The sequence below is a fragment of the Danio rerio genome, chromosome 11 (genome assembly GCF_052040795.2).
Source record: "Danio rerio strain M-AB ecotype USA chromosome 11, GRCz13ab, whole genome shotgun sequence".
NCBI classification, from domain to species: Eukaryota; Metazoa; Chordata; class Actinopteri; order Cypriniformes; family Danionidae; genus Danio; species Danio rerio.
Window position 1 is genome coordinate 38,256,382 of NC_141031.1, and position 20,673 is coordinate 38,277,054.

Sequence of the window (20,673 nt, forward strand, 5' to 3'; positions counted from 1 at the left end):
ACGAGAATGCTGATGCAAATCATGTGAAAGGGCCTTTGGACTTATTTACAAAAACGCTGGATGACACAATAAAGGAATAATTTCTATCTGGGCAGTCTAGCATTTGCTGTAAGCTTCATTTATATTTTATACGTTGGCTCAACAGATATTTCACATTTTCCTTAAGCGTACTGCTTTCCAGTAGGATCTGGTTAGTTTCACTCTCTTGCATTCATTAAGTTCTTTCGCACATTATCACAACATTAAACCATAATGGATGAACTACTAATCTCACAGTGGTGTTATAGCTTCTCGATCCATAGTGGGGCATGTTTTCATACAGCAGTCTCCGGGGAATGCTATCAAATTGACACATGGTCTGTGTCATTACACAGATACTGAGTACATACATGAAATATAGCTTAAGAGCTGTGCACATGGGACAGCAGAGCAGCTCCCCGAGGCAGCATTTTCCACTTGCTTTCCTCAGGATTTTTTTTAAGGATTCAAAAAAAAAACAATCTCTGTTCAGCCACTGCAACTGCTCTTCCACATGGTGTGGACATGCTGATAGCAATAGATTAGTGGATTTAATACATTTTTGAAAATATCAGGTGTCCCTGGATGTTTCTGCTCAAAACGCCTCATAGGCATTCTGGTCTAAAAAGAAGGTGTGTTAAGGCACATTGCTGGTGCGTTGCTATTTTGAGGATCTAAAATAGACCGCTTAATAAACCAGCTAAGAAGAAATCTTAAATCTAGCGCGGAGCGCGTTAGTTGTTCGCCTCGCTTAAACAATGCTTAAAACACACAGGATGTACAGCAATACGCAAATATCTTTACAAATGAATAAAATATTAAAAATTTATTTTATAAAACTTTATAAAACTTGCTTTTGTATAATGTTATTATTAGTAGTAATATTTATTATATGCATATTTATATTTGTTTTATTAAAACAAGCTTAGATTTGCCCACCTGTCAGGTTTTAGACCATATGGGGCATAGCATGTGTATTTGGGTATATCTCAGTTGTTTGAACACATTTTGTTATTATTGTTCATTTATTCGTTTGCTGGAAATTAGAACTGAATTTAGAAATAGTTTTGAAACAAATATTTGTGCTTAACAAACGAAATTAATTATGTAGGCTAATGGATGTCTGTGTGTACAACACGTTTCCTACTCTATGGAAGAGAGTGAAAGTGAAAGTAAAGAATGATGAGGCTCATCTCTCATTCTTGCTCTGTAGATGCTCTGTTTAACGGTTTACTTGCAAGTGAAACGTTCAGTTTTTCCACTTACACAGTCCGTCATGTAAATAGCAAATGCGATATGTCGCGACACAACTGACTCTTAAAGGGAATGGGAGATAAACTCTGATTGGCTAATTCTCAAAACACACCTACAACTCATTAAGAGAATAAGCTCAACCCTGTTTGACCATGCACCGCTGCGCAAAGTGGATTTTCCGTCCTTAAAATAGCAAAAGTGGATTTGGACATGCCCGTTATGCTTTTGTGCCCTGCGCTTTGGACTTTTTGCCTTGATCGTTAAAATACAGCCCACTATGTCAGATTATGCTAATTTTTTTTCCTTGATAAAATCTTGACTTGTCGTGGTTAATAAGTTTGCCAAACTGCTCATTCTATTATGACCAGTCATCCTGTGACATCTACGATGTGCATTATTTCCCAAAGCAGTCTCAAGTGTTGCTATAAAAATATTTCCTATCTTAATGTCAATGTTTTTTTAATCTTATGTCAATCTCAATAAACACTGTTGCTTGCTGACAACTAGGCTACATTATTTAAGGACATTCGTTACGACATGAATAGGATCAAACTTATGATTCCTTTTTAATATTAAGATATTTCTGTTGAAATCTACAGTGCATCCGCAAAGTATTCATAGCGCTTCACTTTTGCCACATTTTTTTTTGTTACAGCCTTAATCTAAAATGGATTAAATTAATTTATTTCCTCAAATATTGTCACTGTATGTGACATGTTTGGACAATAGTCCCGACTAGCAGAAAGTTGTATGGAAAACACAATTCGGATGAAGTCCAGAAATTTTCATGAGAAACTGTTAAAAAAAAAGAGGTTGGCTTTAATATAATTTTGACTTTACACTTATAGTGTTGCCTCAATTGTGGAAGCATTCTGCAGTGAAATGATTGCAAACTCTTTAATATCCCTTTCTCCTTTGAAATGCAAAAAAAAAAAAAGTCAAAGCAGCAGGCTGATAACCACTTTAGTTTCTAGATGGAAAAAATCAACCACATGGAAAGTTGTTTCAGAGGTGGACTAAGTTATTATATCTTGATTTAAGAAGACAAGCTTGACAACACTCTAATGAATCATTCATATTAAAACAGGGAATAAGAAAATGAATAATGTCAGTTTGGATTTGTTGTGGACTTTATGTAGCAATTCAATCTAAGCTCCACACTATTCGACCCAGCTGAGAGATTTGTTGTGATAAGAAAAAAATCCAACCAGATAAGTTAACACAAAACACAAAGTTCTTCCGTAATATCACACGGTTTTTAAGCTATAAGCATGTAGACATTAAATCCCACTTTTCTTCTTGCAAGAGCTTCTGACATATTGGATTGCTATATATGATATATGATGTGCCCCTAAATAAAAAAATCATTACTGAATGCTTTATAAATTGTGAGTGCCGAGGGACTTCTTATGTGGATTTGTAGAGCAGTGGGTCACATCTCTGGAGGTCCAGGTCTTCAGGATGCATGCATGCTCAGTACAGCATAAATACTCTTTTTGATGGTATAATGCTTCATTTAAGTTGACTTTAATGCAAAGGCCCATTCATAATAAAGATATCTGCACTGATATTCAGTTTTATATGCTTGATTCTAGTTGCTGATATTTACATGCAAATTGATTGATTTTTTTTAAAGCTATAAATAGGAAAAGTGTTAAATATGAGTGTGTTTATATGCTTTATCAAAGGTTGAATATGCAGTGATTAATAATAAGAGAAAACTGTTGGACTGAAATCACAATGCACACAATCAAACTACATACAGTGCTCAGCAAAAAGGAGTACACCCCATTTTAAAAATAAATATTTTTATCAGTTTCTCAGTGAATATGGGTATTATATATTGGTGCATTTGAACAAAACAGATTTATTAAACAGATTTATTTATTAAAATCATACTTTAGTCACAGAACATCATTAGAAATGGAAAGATAATACAATTAAATTCATGCAAAATATTGCAAAAAAAATTTTGAGCTACAACATTTCAACAAAATTCTGTTGATTTTTGCTACTTTTGAAAATTGTATTTAAAATTTTCCCCTAACGTATACATTTGGCCTACTAATTTTTGAACCATTACTGTAAGTTATTTTGTAAGATTAGCTCCAGATTTGGCTTCAGTATTGACTTAAATAATGTACAGTGCATCCGGAAAGCATTCATAGCGCTTCACTTTTTTTTCCCACATTTTTTATGTTACAGCCTTATTGCAAAATAGATTAAGGTAATTTATTTTCTCAAAATTCTACACACAATACCCGATAATGACAATGTGGAATTTTAAAAAAATTGTTGCAAATTTATTAAAAATAATAAAAAAACTAAAATATCACATGTACATACTGTAAGTGTTCACAGCCTTTGCTCAACACTTTGTTGATGCACCTTTAGCAGCAATTACAGCCTCAAGTAATTTTTAATATAATGCCACAAGCTTGGCACACCTGTCTTTGGGAATTTTTGCCCATTCCTCTTTGCAGTAGCTCTCAGGTTTTATCAGGTTGGATGGGAAGCGACACTGTACAACCATTTTTTGATCTCTCCAGAGATGTTCAATAGGATTTAGGTATGGGCTTTGGCTGGGCCACTCAATGACATTCACTTAGTTGTTGTGAAGCCACTCCATTGACATTTTGGCGATGTGCTTTGGGTCATTGTCCTGCTGTAAGATGAACCGTTGCCCCAGTCTGAGGTCAAGAGCACTCTGAAGCAGCTTTTGATTCAGGATGTCTCTGTACATTGCTGCATACATTTTCACCTCTATCCTGACTAGTCTTCCTGTTTCTGCTGCTAAAAAACATGCTTCACTTTAGGGATGGTATTAACCATGTGATGAGTGGTGCCTGGTTTTCTCCAAACGTAACACCTGGCATTCACTCTAAAGAGTTTAGTTTTAGTCTCATCAGACTATTAAGTCTGATGAGACTAAAACTAGAATTTGATTTCATATGGTCTGAGAGTCCTTCAGATGCCTTTTGGCAAATTCCAGGTGAGGAGGGGCTTCCGTCTATCCACTCTACCATACAGGCCTGATTCCTGGTTGTCCTTCTGTAAGGTTTTCCTCTTTCCACAGAAGAATACTGGAGCTCAGACAGAGTGACCATCGGGTTATTGATCGCCTCTCTGACTAAGACCCTTCTCCCTCGATCACTCAGCTTAGATGGCCAGCCAGCTCTACTTACGGATGATAGAGGCCACTGTGCTCATTTCAGAGCAGCAGAAATATTTCTGTAACCTTCTTCTGCCTTGTGCCTCGAGACAACCCTGTCTCTAAGGTCTATAGACAATTCCTTTGTCTTCATGCTTGGTTAGTGCTTCGGCATGCACTGTCAACCCTGGGACCTTGTATAGACAGGTGTATGCCTTTTCAAATCATGTCCAATCAGCTGAATTTGAGCTCCAATGAAGCTGCTGAAACATCTCAAGAATGATCAGTGGAAACAAAATGTACCTGAGCTCAACTTAGAGCTTCACGGCAAAGGCTGTAAATACTTATGTACATGTGATTCTTCAGCTTTTTTATTTGTAATAAATTTGCAACAATTTCAATTAAAATCTTTTTTCGCATTGTCATTATGGGGTATTTTTTGTGTAGAACTTTGAGGAAATAAATAAATTTAATCCATTTTGGAATAAGGCTCTAACATTAAAAAATGTGGAAAAAGTGAAGCGCTATCAATACACTGGATGCACTGTATATGCACAAATATAATACTTAAAGCATCCTATAGGAAATATTTATTTTAAATGAGAGATTTGTTGGGGTGTACTCATATATGCTGAGCACTGGACATTAGCTTGGGAGGTAGTTATTTAAATTTTATGGTATAATCTCTGTTCATCTCTAACTATAACAAAAACTACATTGACATCCACACCAGCGCATGATAATTTTCTCTTTACTGTACTACAGTTCTGTCATGTGTCCCTTTAAATTAGCTTCTCATTGGCTAATTCAAATTGTTTTGATCCTCTGTGCTGCTGTTAGTATAACTGTGGTATGACCTTTGCTATTCTTTCATATTTACATTACGATGACATGAATACTTCTAAATTTCAAAAGCAAAAGCATTCCTTCATTTGATCATAACTCTAATGCATTTAAAATACTTTGCTTGCATGCTTTTGGTGAGTATCAGTTGCATGTTATTTCGATAGATGATTAAGGCCATCTCGGTACATTTTGGAGATGTAAAGCATCACTTATTTTGTCCCCCCTTCCATTTCACCAGTCATGATATCCATGCTGTGCATATTTGCCTGTGATAATCTGTAACCATAGTAACACAGGCTTGTGTAATGTGGTGATGTTAACAGTGCATGAGCACTGTGATGCCACAGATGAGCACTAGCCTATATTCAAAAACAGCCAGTGCTTTATCTCAGGTTTGTATGCAATACATACATGTGTGAGAGGCAGGGAAATAAAGATCAAAAATTAAGTTCCAATCCACACTACCTGAAAAAAAGTATTGTCACCAATCTAAGTTTTAGGAACCACAAATAATAACTTGACTTTTAGTTGATCATTCGGTATTAGAAGTGGCTTATATGAAAGGCAAAGGCCTCTGGATTACGCTTATTTAAACAAAATAAAATATGATCATGCCTTGATTTTTAATTATTTATTTAGGACAGTAATGTCCGACTTGGCTTAGATAAATAATGTAACAGAAATAATGTACAGTATAGAATATAAAGTCATGGTGCAGTGGATAAAGAATGAATATTGTGTATGACTCCCATGAGCTTGGAGGACTGCATCCACACATCTCTGCAATGACTCAAATCCTTATTAATGAAGTCATCTGGAATGACAAAGAAAACGTTCTCGCAGGACTCCCAGAGTTCATCAAGATTCTTTGGTTTCATCTTCAATTCCTTCATCTTACCCAAGACATGCTCAATAATGTTCATATCTTGTGACTGGGCTGGCCAATAGCGAAGCACTTTGACCTTCATTGCTTTCAGGAACTTTGATGTGGAGGTTGAAGTATGATAAGGAGCACTGTTCTGCTGAAGAATTTGCTCTCTTCTGTGGTTTGTAATGTAATGGGCAGCACAAATGTCTTGATAACTCAGGCTGTTAATGTTGCCATCCATTCTGCAGATCTCTCGCATGCCCCCATACTGAATGTAACACGAAACCATGATTTTTCCTTCACCAAACTTGACTGATTTTTGTGAGAATCTTGGGTCCATGCGGGTTCCAATAGGTCTTCTGCAGTATTTGTGATGATTGGGATGCAGTTTAACAGATGATTCATCAGAAAAATCAACCTTCTGCCACGTTTCCAAATAATCAACTGGAAGTCAAGTTATTATTTGTTGCTCTTACAACTGGGATCCACAACAAGACTTTGTACTGTTTATGGAGGTCATGGTTTGATTTTCAAGTTTCATTCTAAAAACCAATGAGGAGCCACTGATTTTGCAGAAGTTGCTGAAAAATGTAGATTGGCATCAAAACTTTCAAGTTCAGGCTTTTATAAAAGTATGCTTGCATTTTAAGACTGCTGAAATCATAGAGCCAGTTTTTAAATACAAGAGTATACTCTTAGAAGGGCAACGCGGTGGCGCACTAGGTAGTGCTGTCGCATCACAGCAAGAAGGATGCTGGTTCGAGCCTTGGCTGGGTCAGTTGGCGTTTCTGTGTGGAGTTTGCATGTTCTCCCCGCGTTTGCGTGGGTTTCCTCCGTGTGCTCTGGTTTCCCCCGCAGTCCAAAGACATGCGGTACAGGTGAATTTGGTAGGCTAAATTGTCCTTAGTGTATAAGTCTAAATGAGTGTGTTTCCCAGAGATGGATTGCAGCTGGAAGGGTATGCGCTGCGTAAAACATATGCTGGATAAGTTGGCGGATCTCTCCACGAGCCACATAAAACAAAACAAAAATACGATGTATATGCTGAGTTCAGCGACTAATCAGCTGGAATCAGCTGAGGTGAAGTGATGGCGACCAGCAAGACTTAGCTGTCCCTCAAGTGGCCACACCCTTAATTATGCAAACTTAATATAACATAACAATATAAAGGAAACAGATGAGCTATATGGACCAAAATCGGGCGAGGCAGTGGCGGAGTAGGTAGTGCTGTCGCCTCACAGCAAGAAGGTCGCTGGTTCGAACCTCGGCTCAGTTGGCATTTCTGTGTGGAGTTTGCATGTTCTCCCTGCCTTCGCGTGGGTTTCCTCCGGGTGCTCTGGTTTCCCCCACAGTCCAAAGACATGTGGTACAGGTGAATTGGGTAGGCTAAATTGTCCGTAGTGTATGAGTGTGTGTGTGAATGTGTGTGTGGATGTTTCCCGGAGATGGGTTGTGGCTGGAAGGGCATCCGCTGCGTGAAAAAACTTGCTGGATAACTTGGTGGTTCATTCCGCTGTGGCGACCCCAAATTAATAAAGAGACTAAGCCGACAAGAAAATGAATGTATGAAGGAACCAAAATCGTTCTTTGTATACCAGACTAAACACTTTTTTTCTGCTGTAGAGTTGGCCATTTTAACAGTGGGCTTAATAGAAATGTGCTCTATTATGGAGCCAGGACCAGGAGAATTTTGATGAATTGCAGTTTCCATTACTTCCGTATTTGCTTCACTAAGGGAGAGCAGAAGGTTGCCGCTTTTGTTTTTAACCCATTAATTAATGTTTACTAATGAGACTTTGTGTTACCTATTGTACTTTAGCATCCTTTTGCAATTTAATTTGTTTAAAACATTTACCTACTTTCAACATTTATATACAATAAGGTATTTTTGGGTTACCTATTAAGTATTATTGATGTTAATGAAGTGTTTTTCAGTTGCCTGCTAAAGAATTACAATAATATTGTGATAATCCCGTAATACATAATTAAAATATTCAGTTAATCACAAAAAAATTTGATGCCTACTCCAACAACCTAAAATAAAATTTGTGTTAATTAATCAAACAGTTTCTTTGACCCATGTTTTAGCCAAATTATGGTCGAAATTAAGGTTGTAATCAAATGCAACCATACTCTAAAATGATAATAGGTTGCATCATCATTTTAGAGTATGATTGTATTTGATTACAAATTAAGGTAATGTCTGTCCTTTTAACTTAATGGAGGGCTCTAGCTTTGAGTTCACAGTACTGTAACAGTAAAAAGTGCCAAGTGAAAGCGAGGTTGTGCAGATTAGTGTGGTCTCTAGTGGATTTCGGTGTGAGATTTAACAGTTTTTGAAGGCTGGAGGAAGATGACGTCCCCTGCAGAAAGTCAATATGTGCTGGTTGTTTATTTGTCGATACTAGTGATGCTGTCATTATGGAGAAAGCTTTTCTCACAATATACTGTAGCACACTCTGGAATACAAGACCTGCTTCATAATGTCAAAACCACTTCCAAATATACAGAAGAGGCAGTCCATGCATATTCAGCCAAAAGAAAAGTCTTTCCTCAGTCAGAGCAGGCTAGACTTTTGATTTTTAAGGTGTTCAGGCTCACGCATTCTTCAGTCATATTTCTTCTTCCATTACATTTTCTCTATATACATTGCGGTGAACATGAGAAGCCACTCAGGCAGACAGTGTACACTTATGCTTCAGCTAATTCTTTTCGACATTGAGACCCTTAGGGGCAAACTACTATCGCAAGTAGGAACGTAGCATGCAACAGCAAATTCCCCATGGTGGCTGAGTCCGACCCCTTCTGTTCAGCTGTTTCGCTGAGGAAGAGGAGGAGGCATGAAATGGCTCTGCATGATTGATTGTGATCCTACAAACAATATGCCCTTTAAATGAACAGTGAAATGAGTAGGAGTACAGTTTCCTTTATTCTAACATCATAAAGTGACTCTTTCTATACACATGTTGGGTTGTATTAACCCAATGTGGGGTCAAACATTGACTAACAGAAGAGTTAGGCTCGAAAAAATATATAATTTAAGTGGAAACAATAATGCAACGGTTGGGTTAGTTTTTCTTTGACCCAATGTTAATACAACCCAGCTTTTTTTAAAGTGTATGAAGTATAATCTTGATCCTGTAATGGCTAAACATTGTGAACATTTTGTCAGCCATAATTAATGATGCGTTCTTAAGAGTCTTGTGTGTTCGCAGCTATACTTTCGGATAAATGGTCGGTAAATTATATTAAATCGAATGGCAAGTTATGTCAATAACAATGATAAGCTTTGGACTCTATTACTCTATATATCAGGGGTCACCAATCTCGTTCCGGGAGGTCCGGTGCCCTGCAGGGTTTAGTTCCAACCCCCCTCAACACACCTGCCTGTGTGTTTCAAGTATACCTAGTAAGACCTTGATTAGCTTGTTCAGGTGTGTTTGATTAGGGTTGGAGTTTAAATCTGCAGGACACCGGAGCTCCAGGAACAAGTTTGGTGACCCCTGCTCCATATTGATCTAAGAGCCAATCACACAGCAGAAATGTGCAACAATGGAAATCTAAAAGTGCGTTGATAGTACCCTACCTTAACGACAGTCTGGGAGGGGATTTTTACCTCCCCAATGTGTCTTGTTTCCTATTTGTCTATGCTACCTCTCAACTGACCTGTCTTACCCTGAAATGTGTGATGTTTGTGATTATATCAAATTTTTGGCGAAAATATGCTGTTTAATTGACCCTCTCATTTTTGTGGCTTTATTCATTGTTGGGGTACCCTTTTAAATGTGGAAGCTTTAATGACTGATATCGAAAAATATATTGTTGTTCAATATGGAAAATAATTACTTTGTTTTAGACTAACCTATTATTTTAAATATTATTATTTAAAATAATGCATTTTTGCCATATCGTCCAGGCCTAGTTTAAAGTGTGACTTTTTTTAAAGAGATACAAAACGTAATGATGATAATAATCTGCCAGAATTATCTGACCGTTCATTTGACAAACACCTAATTGAGTCTCTTTCCTCTGTTGAACACAAACAAAGATATTCCAAAGAGAGTTGTAAACTGGCCATTGACTTCCATAGTATTTATTTTTACTAATATTGATATAAATGGGTCACTGTAAAAATGCATTGGATTAAAGATAAAACATTTAAGTTATGCCCTAAAAATCTCAAGAATTGTTTTGTTGTAGCTCATTTTAAAGAAGTAGTTTGAGCAAACAGCAACAATATTTTCTTGGGTGATGCAAGTTGACAACGTTCTTCTAAATATAGCAGAAAAAAAGAAAATCATAAAGGTTTGGAACCATTTGAGGTTGAAGAAATAGTATGTAAGTATAAATTTTAGAGTGAACTATCCCTTTAATCTGTTAATAATTAAGTGTAAAAGTCCTTTCTGTGCTGCATGATCAGTTGTTAAAAGTAAATTACTTTTCCTCTAAATTAGACTTGTATAGAGCAGTTTTATGCTGATATTTTAAATACTGCAGGCTTTGTATGACTCCTCTTTTTATTATTATTGATTCATTCATCTCAAGTCGTTTGATAACTGCACAAACATCCATCGCATCTGTATAAATTATACAGTACATATTTCAGTGGTTTTCGAAATAATTATATTATCTGATATGATCTGGTTTGTTGCTAAATTATTGCTTTGGCATGGTAAGTGACTGTGTTTATTTCAGTTCTTGTTATTAGCATTAGTTATTAGGGTGGTCTGGATGCTTGTTATTTAATCGGCCAAATAGACTAGTAAATGAAGGTTAAAATATAATGATTATTATTTTGGATTGAGATCATTATCAGTGGTACAAACATTAACCTATTAATATATTTTGTTATGGTGTGGATACTTTAAGCTTATGTCCTCATGATAATACAAGATAATTATCTTTAAATAATTTGTATGTTATCTTATTTTTAGGCAGTACGATACCTTTGTTGTTTGTTTCAGTAGCCTACTTTAAATAGGCTCTAGTTGTTTTCTTTAATCTAATGTCATGTGGCTGCTCTGTATGCACAGTTTTGACACTCACTTTTGTGAAAGTGTGATTTTTCTCTCATCTTCTTTCAGCTAATTAAAATAAGCATTCTGCTGTATTCTTTCTCTTAAGCAACAGGACAAGTGACTAAAATAACGCTTTATGTTCTTGTTAGCTCTTATGATATTAGATGGCCACACCCCTGCAAACGCCTGTCAGATTAGCGCGCATTATTTCTCTCTCTCGCTCTCTCTCTTTCTCTCTCTCCCGTTCGCGCGCTCATCTCCATCATCCTCTCGCTACTGAGAAAAAAATCCCGCCAGCGCGAAACAGATGGGAAGGCATCCGCGGAATTTGCGACCGTTACCATCCAGTGAATAACCGTCAAAACTTAACGGACACCGACAAGAAGTTGAGCTCGTCCGGAAGACTCCTGGACTGAGAACTTGAGGACATTTCACGCTTGTTCACGACTGGAAAAGTAAGTTTTACATTAGCAAAGGTGTTCTAAATGCAATTTTAGTGAGTGAAATGGATTGATACGTACAATATGTGGAAATGAAAGCGTCTTTCGACAAATTAAAACTTTGAAGCACAGAACAATGGTAAATGTTACATAGTTTTGGTCACCTTTAGGGTTACATGTGTGTTTATATTACAGTACGTTGTAATTGTACACGTACTGGGTAAATAACACCAAAACAAATTAAATGGACGTTAAACTTGAGTAATATATATTCGTCTTCATGTAACGTTATTTGTTTGATGTGATCTGCTGCATGAAAGACGCACTGCTGCGGAAGGATTTGTAATACGGTGGGTTTTTACTTAGCAGTTTTGTGTTTCATAATAATCAATGCGAAAATGTCCTTTACGATAAATTATCAAGTTTAATCAAAAATGCATTTGTTACGACTACTTGTTGACAGGAGAGTCGTGTGAAACTGTGAGCCGTCGAATGATAGACGCATCCATTCATAATAAAGAACCTAGGTATAAGAGAATGAAAGTATTTGTGATTAGGAGCTTGGTTTGGGTTCGTTTGTTTAAAGAAGAATATTTTGATCTCTACTGATAAAGTGTAAAAGTTCACCATCTTTCTCGTGCTGCATGATAATTTACCCCACCCCCAATCTAATGTGTTACTTTTAACTAGCAATTACATAAAGCCTTGTCCTTTATCCTTTGTGTGTGTGTGTCATAGTGTAAGACCTATTATCATAGTTAAGACCTATTTTTTTTTCCTTTTACTGCAAAAAAAGTCTTCTCATCACCATTTGTTCAGTAATTCATCATGGTTGTTCATTAGTTGGTTTAACAATTCCTTTATTTAGCGGACATTTATATGTAAATCACAATAGCCATTATCGTGATGTTCCTATTATTGTGGTGTTTAGATAATTATGCTAATAGAAAATAAATAGTGTTTGCATATTCATTTTGCTTTTGTCATTTTCACTTTGCATAATGTGATGTACAATGCTTATTGTTTGTTGTTTTAAAAAGTAATGTACAAATCCATTATATTATTATCTGCATGACCAAATCAACAGAACTCATTGTGTACTTGTATAAATTGTATCATATTCTAAACCAATCCACGCAGGACTGGTTCAATACTGTCTTGTGAATCTGATGGGGTGGGTTGCTTTCTAGTTTGTAGCACTCAAATTAAGTGCTTGGTGTGGGCTGTGCATATAGTGTTGCTGTCCGTGGTCCTGAAACGTGGCTGCCATAATAAAAGCAGCACTCTCACAATACTACTTCAGTGATTGACACCAGAGTTTCTTCCTTACTGCTGGACCTTGAGCTGTAGAGTAAGAACTCTGAAAAACGGCGCATACTGCCTCTAGATAGCTACAACAACCTTTTGCAGGCATCTTCTTCTGTCCATACAAAACAGGAGCTGCTCTGCTGAATGCTCATATTTCAGTTTAATAAGAAATAAAATTGATATAGCAAGAGGCCATGATTAATAACAAAAGTTTCTCATACTTGATTAAGTTTTTTAAAATGTATTATTAGTATTTGTATTAGTATTATGAAATAGATTTGTACAAGTTTTGGATTGTACCTCTTAAAGCTCATCTAAACGATCCTTGTGAAAAAAAAGATTATATTGGAAAAATGGAAAATAAACTTCATTTAGAGGAAATTGGTTTGGAGTTTGGTACTCTAAATAAAATCTTCTTTAAATATATATTTAAAACTATTCAGATTTTAAATTTGAAACCATTTAAAAAACTAAGATAAAACAATTTAGTATAGGGAAAATCATCACTAATAACTAGTCCCTTATTACCTGCCTTTTATTAATACACTCACTGGCCAATTTATTAGGTATGCCTTACTAGTACCGGGCTGGACCCCCTTTTGCTTTTAGAACTGTCTTAATCATTTGTGTCATAGATTCAACAATATACTGGAAATATTGACATATTAGCATGACATGTTGACATAATATTGATATGATAGCAGATTTGTCGGCAGCACATTCATGATGTGAATCTCCCATTCCACCACATCCCAAAGGTACTCTATTAGATTTAGATCTGCTGACTGTGGAGGCCATTTGAGTACAGTGAACTCATGTTCAAGAAATCAGTCTTGAGATTATTCCTGCTTCATGATAGGGCACATTATTCTGCTGGAAGTAGTCATCAGAAGATGGGTACACTGTGGTCATAATGGGATTGACATGGTCAGCAACAATACTCAGGTAGGCTGTATACTCAGGTAGGCTGTAGCATTGACACAATCCTCCATTAGTACTAAGGGGTTCAAAGTGTGCCATGAAAATATCCCCCACACCATTACGCCACCACTGTGTAACGAGGCATGATGGATTTACACATCCAAATTTGGACCCTACCATCCAAAGTCGCAGCAGAAATCGAGACTCATCAGATCAGGCAACATTTGTCCAATCTTCTATTGTCCAATTTTGGTGAGCCTATGCAGATTGTAGCCTCAGTTTCCTGTTCTTAGCTGACAGAAGTAGCACCCGGTATGGTCTTCTGCTGCTGTAGCCCATCTGTCTCAAGGTTGGACGTGTTGTGCATTCAGAGATGCTTTTTCGCATACCTTGGTTGTAACGAGTAGTTTGAGTTACTGTCGCCTTTCCATCAGCTCAAACCAGTCTGGCCATTCTCCTCTGACCTCTGGCAGAAACAAGGCATTTGTTCCCTCAGAACTGCCAGTCACTGGAGATTTTCTCTTTTTCGAACAATTCTACGCAAACCCTAGAGGTTGTGTGTGAAAATCCCAGTAGATCAGCAGTTTCTGAAATAATCAGACCAGCCTGTCTAGCACCAACAACCATGCCACATTCAATGTCACTAAAATCACATTTCTTCCCCATTCTGAGCATCAGTTTGAACTGCAGCAGTTTGTCTTAACCATGTCTACATGCATTGAGTTGCTGCCATGTAATTGGCTGATTGCAAATTTGCGTTAACAAGCAGTTGGTACCTAATAAAGTGGCCAGTGAGTGTATATTGGCTGTTTATTAGTACTAAGTATATTATTATGCACTTATTGCAATTTCGAAACATAATTACTATTTTAATAACTATTGATATGCTGCAAATTTGGAGTTTATTGAGGCAAAAGTCATAGTTAATGGTTTATTAAGTGACAACTATACCTTAAAAAACAAAGTGACAAAAAATTACCATTTTGATGTTTTGGAATTTCATTTAAACTTTAAAATGTAAAATAAAAATTGGTTTAGAAACAGGTTTTCTCATCAGTCAAATTCTCTCTACAATCTGAGACCTCTTTACAAGGTGCTAAAACAGTGGCTAAAATGGTCTACATGCTCATACATTTGCAATACATAGTGGTTTTACATAGTCCACTCCATAGAGGATAGGGTGTGTTTTTAGTTACTGTTACTTTTTTAACCTGAAGATTACATTTAAACTGGATATTAGACCTTGTTTTTAATAAAACTGATTGTCACAAGCTATCAGATGCTGGACGAGGAGCCACACAGTATGACCCACCCTAACATCATGTTTCAGTGGAAATGATGTCAATCAAGTGAATAAAGCAGCACATTTCAAGGCACTTCAGTGAGCATCTGGGTCCAACCTAGTGTCTCAGGTGCTCTTTAGTAAATGCTTGTGGGAAACTGTTGACCCCTTTTGTCACTCAGCTAGTGCATTCTGCTTCATGAGCATTCTTTGACATGATTAATGAAGATCGCATTGTTTTTAATAGATTGCTTGTATGTTGAATAGTATTTTACATACTGCGAGTACATTTATTAAATCCACTGGTGATGGAGTGAGCTCACTTACCTCAATCTCTTGGTTTTTATTGGTTCAAAGTCATCATATATTATTTTCCCTTTTGACACATGACATAAATATAATCACACTTTTTGGAAGGTCCTGAACTGGGGATGCTGGGAATTCATGCGTGAAGGATTTGAAGGTTTTGTATGGCTAGAGTTTATTGTGAGCACTGCCTTCAAGTAAATGAAATACTGTCAGTTTTATTGATAGAAAAGATGGAGAGAGGATCGGAAATGATATGGAGAAAAGGGGAAATGGGATCAGGAAATGCTGCAAGATTCATGTCGCCTGTTAACCACTATGGAGTTGGAGCAGATGCACTAAACCGTAGCTCCTAAGTAAGTTTTGTGGCCTGAATGACTATTCCAGTGAATAGATCCAGACAAATGTGGCAATAAGTGGACTGCGGTTTAAACCAGGCAGTTGCTTGACCATTATAATGTACTGTGTGTTTGTATGGATTTCAGGCACGAGTCAGATCAGAAATTTTAATGCATAAGAAGCTATATAGAATTCTGCAGTTTCTTGCACTAAAGATGACTCTGTTCAGCCGGAAATTGGCTAATGTATTGGACTCTTGCTAATGTATTGGATTCTTTTTAAAAAAGCCAGTAAAATGCAAAAACTCTGCTTAATGGGTCATTGTTTTTCATGTCTTTAAATTAAAAATGCACTTATACTGTAATATAATATGCTTATTCAATGTTATTTTTTAATACTGCAGGCAGAAGCATGTTTCATTAAAGGTAAAATTGAGTATAAATATAATAGATATATAAGAACAGCATTTCTGTTAAGATGATGACTGCACAAACGTCATTACACTGCGTGTACTGGAAATCCTGTAAAAGGGAAACTTATTTTATTTAAGGGTTGTGTTTGGTTCTGCACTTAAATAATTTTGTTAGAATGATTACGCCCCTCCCCCCGTTTATTTTTTTCCTCAATTTTTATTAAACAGAGAGATTTTTCCAACACATTTCTAAACATAATTTTCTAATATCTGATTTATTTTATCTTTGTCATGATGACAGTAAATAATATTTTACTAGATATTTATCAAGACACTTCTATACAGCTTAAAGTGACATTTAAAGGATAACTTGGTTAATTAGGTTAACTAGGCAGGTTAGGATAATTAGGCAAGTTATTGTATAATGATGGTTTGTTCTGTAGACTATCGAAAACAAAATTTGTGTAAAAGGGGCTAATAATTTTGACCTTAAAATGGTTTTGAAAACTGTAAACTGCTTCTAGATTAAATAGAACTATATAAGACTTTCTCCAGAAGAAGAAAAAAAAATTATATATATATATATATATATATATATATATATATATATATATATATATATATATATATTGTACATTTTAGATGTTTTGCAATTTTATTTCTCTCAATTGCAATTTTTTTTTTATCTCTCTAGAATTTGAAGCATCCCATCACTCTATAGACCTTTTTTTTAGAACGTAAAATTACCCATTACGCTTTGCATAAGGAGGAAGCTAAGAACTTCCGGTTAGCAGCTGATGCGTGTAAACAGTCACATTCAGACAGCTTCGAAACGATACTTGCTTTTAATGTCTTTGATCTAATACTGCTGTTGATCAGCGCCACCTCCTGGTCTGATCATTTAAAAAAAAAAAGTGATCTAATAGGAATGAAAAACAGCATTTTGCGAGTCATACTATTACCGTCTGATTTCTTTTTTTAGAAATGTATAACCATCCTAAACAAATGTAATTCACCCAAATTTTTGACACATTAAAAGACTGGCGCAAAGTGAAATTAAAATGGCAAATGACAGAAAACACATACCGTGATAAATACTACACAGTACAAAATGAAAAAAAAATCAAACATACGAACTAAATCAAACAACGAACTAAATCAAACATATAAAACTTAGAATCAACATGGAAATCAGCCAGCAGATTATCAGTAATGTATTTTATATTTTGGAAATTGCATGGCTTCGTTACATATCTGTTAAGTTTCATGCCAGTTTTATGGTTTTCTCTATAATGCAGTGATCTATTGTATGTGTGTGTGTATTAAAGAGCTGCTGGTACAGTATAACAGCTGACAGGTCGGGAACACTGACACTATATTTCAGCATCTGATCTGACGGCAGACACTGAATTAAGAAATCGTTTTTCTCTCGCGCTTGAACTGCATCTGACAAAAGTATAACGGCTTTAACACACACCTTTCAAAATCAAAACCGTATTGACAAACATTTTCGGATCAAGATTTACTAATTGTAAAAGCTGTAAACGGAAGTTCTCAGCATCCTACCGGAAGACGTTGATCGACATGGTGCCCTTAATGCAGCAACAGAGAAAAAGGTTTATGAGGAGCTTAAACTGGTGGCGGAAATTGTCTGCATGATCATATATTTAATATGATATACACATGGCAAATGGCACAGTTTACTGTATTTTAAACTAAACATTTATATCTTAAAATCTACTAGACCTCATTTTTAATAAAACTGTGGCTGTCACAAGCCACTTTACTGTATGGGCCATACATAAACTCTCATAATATGCATTAGTACTGCACTAAACTATATAATCACACATGCTACCTTCTGCTGTATAGCATTGCAAGTTAAAAGAAATTCAAGTTTTAAAAGTGTGACAAACCAGACACATTGTGTTCCTTTTTCGCTGCACATTGGTCCACATTTTGCACCTTGCTCTTTAGAGTGTAAGAACATGTGTATGGTCACTGAGTCTTTTAGTAATGAGCCTTTACTCAATTTGTTAAAGTCAGAGAGCAGTCTAACTATGTAAGATTAATTTTACATTTTAACCCTTCAGTCTTAATACCATTAACTTGAATCTGTAACAACTGTGTGTTCTCACAGAGCTTGTTAATATTTCCAGATGTATGGAAGCTGTGCACTCATTTGTGTATTTCTTTGTAAGCCATTAGTGTTCAAGACTTCAGTCAATAGGTAATTGACATCTGGGAAACTGTTTGCAATCCTTTGACCTTTCCTGCAAGATAGCGCCTCAGTATATTGATTTGCTGAGGGTACTTAAAATAATAATAATAGAATCACACAAAGCTCAAAAATATCACACCACCTGCCAAACTGGAGGAAGCAGTCATATTTTTTCTTACTACATGATTTTGGTTAAACTAGCTTCTCTTGGAGAGGAGTAACTCATAGATCCTCAGCTGACTGTTATTTAGCTTTTCCCCCCTAGTAATCAGGTGATTAATTAGTATTCTGCTAATGGTTTTGGGAATGGAGGGGTGTAATGTGTAAAGCTTCACTGGGTCGAATTCATAAAAGTCATTGAAACAAAGTGCACGAGCCATGCTAATGCTAAATATAGATTAGATGCTTCCAGTTGCTTCTTTATGAACTGAAGTGAAGAATGTTTATGTATTGATTTTATTTAAACTGCCAGTGTGTGAGCAGCTTGTAATGAAACATTTTAAAGGTGAATTTAAGCAAAGCAAAGAAAATTAACTTTTCAAAAGTATTTCCCTTATATTATTACATAGGTAACTTAATGTGTCGAAACGGCAGGGAAGCAGCAGAGCTTTTATTATACAGCAGTTCACCGCTACTCGTGATTATGTTGAGAAGAAGCAGCAATGTTTTATTATACTAAACACATTTTAAATTTCTGTTATAATGCTGCTCTGTGCAGTCTATAGACATGTATTTCATATTTCCAATGATCTTGGATTGGTTTTATTATAATTAAACCAATCCAGGATCAGTGGAAATATGAAATACATGTCTATAGACTGCACAGAGCAGCATTATAACAGAACTTTAAAATGTATTTAGTTTAATTAAACATCATGTTTATTATAATTAAACCAACCCAGGATCATTGGAAATATGTGCCTAGGAATACAATTTTTAGAACTGTCAAATATGTACCCTGTACTACATCTTGTTGCAGTTTTTATTTTCAGAAATCTACTAGAGGACACTGTGTGCATTCAAATTTATTATTGGGTCACGTTTCTCATTGGTGCCATTTCTCGTTAATCCACCAGAGGCCGCTGTGCACATTTCTGTCAATATTACAGTCCTTCTCGTTCGGTCTCTGAGAGATGTCAATCAGTTTGTCCTCAAGCATAGTATATCAGCTTAATTTTGATTGACCTACCACCTCTTTCCTAAACCCAACCAATTGGGCTCTCAATCTCAGTCCTGAAGGTCCAGTGTCCTGCAGATTTTAGCTCCAACCCCAATCAAACTTGGGCCAGCTAATCAAGCTCTCACTAGGCTTTCTAGAAACATCCTTGCAGCGGTGTTAAGGCAAGTTGGAGCTAAAATCTGAAGCACACCAAACCTCCATGACTGAGTTTGAGAAGACCTGCAATAGGGTTTTCAAAAGCAAACTAAAAAGGCAAAAGAGATCGCGGCCTGATGCTTCTACTGTCTTCTGCAACCGTCCTTCGCTGGACCCAAACTACCAGTTCATGCTGCTCCACCTTCCCAGTTAGCAGTGGTGTAAAGTAACTAATTACAAATACTCAAATTACTGTAATTAGGTAGTTTTTCCTCAGGAATTGTAATTTACTAAGTAGTTTTAAAAATGTGTACTTTTACTTTACCTTGACTACATTTGTAGTGCAGTATTGGTACTTATAGTCCACTTCTTTCCTTCAACCTGCAGTCACTACTTTATTTGTTTATGTTTCTGGGGATTAGAAAAATCAGTTCTGTGATTCCTGTCCACTTAAATCGCACATAGAAGGCACATAGAATGTATTACCTCAATACATGGATGACTTATAATTGCAGCAAACTGTTTGGAAGCATTAAAAGTGTCCAAGAAAATGTCCAAAATCTTTACACACATTGACCTGGAGACTGTTTAGATGCATATCACTGATGAGGAAATGTCGGATGTTTACTGTATGAAGACCGAATTGGCTTCAAACACCCAGCAGGCACAAGACGTCAACATGATGTCAGACTGACAATATACCTTACGTTGTGGGGACGTTGCATTTTGTTTGGAAATGAAAATCAGGTTGGCTTCATAACTCAACGTCAGGCCAACGTCAGTGTCCAACGTCCTACCTAAAATCAACCAAATTTCAACATCTAATGATGTCACAGCTTGACGTTGTGTGGATGTTACCACTATGACTTCTATCAGATGTTGTTGTTTTTGTTGCCACACGAATAAATGAATAAATGTCAGTATTCGACATCAGTATGACATTGGTTTAAGATGTTGGATAGACTTTAATCACT

The 20,673-nt window shown here is 36.2% G+C and overlaps 2 protein-coding genes across 2 annotated transcripts in view; both read left to right on the forward strand.

Moving 5' to 3' along the window:
• Positions 1-20,673, forward strand: part of LOC147841849 (uncharacterized) — a 45,475-nt gene that overhangs the window by 21,993 nt on the left and 2,809 nt on the right. The gene's annotated exons all lie outside the window — the stretch shown is intronic.
• camkvb (CaM kinase-like vesicle-associated b) overlaps positions 11,437-20,673 on the forward strand; it is a 76,863-nt gene continuing 67,626 nt past the window's right edge. The window contains 1 exon segment of the mRNA NM_200450.2: positions 11,437-11,610. The gene's annotated coding sequence lies outside the window, so the exon portion shown is untranslated.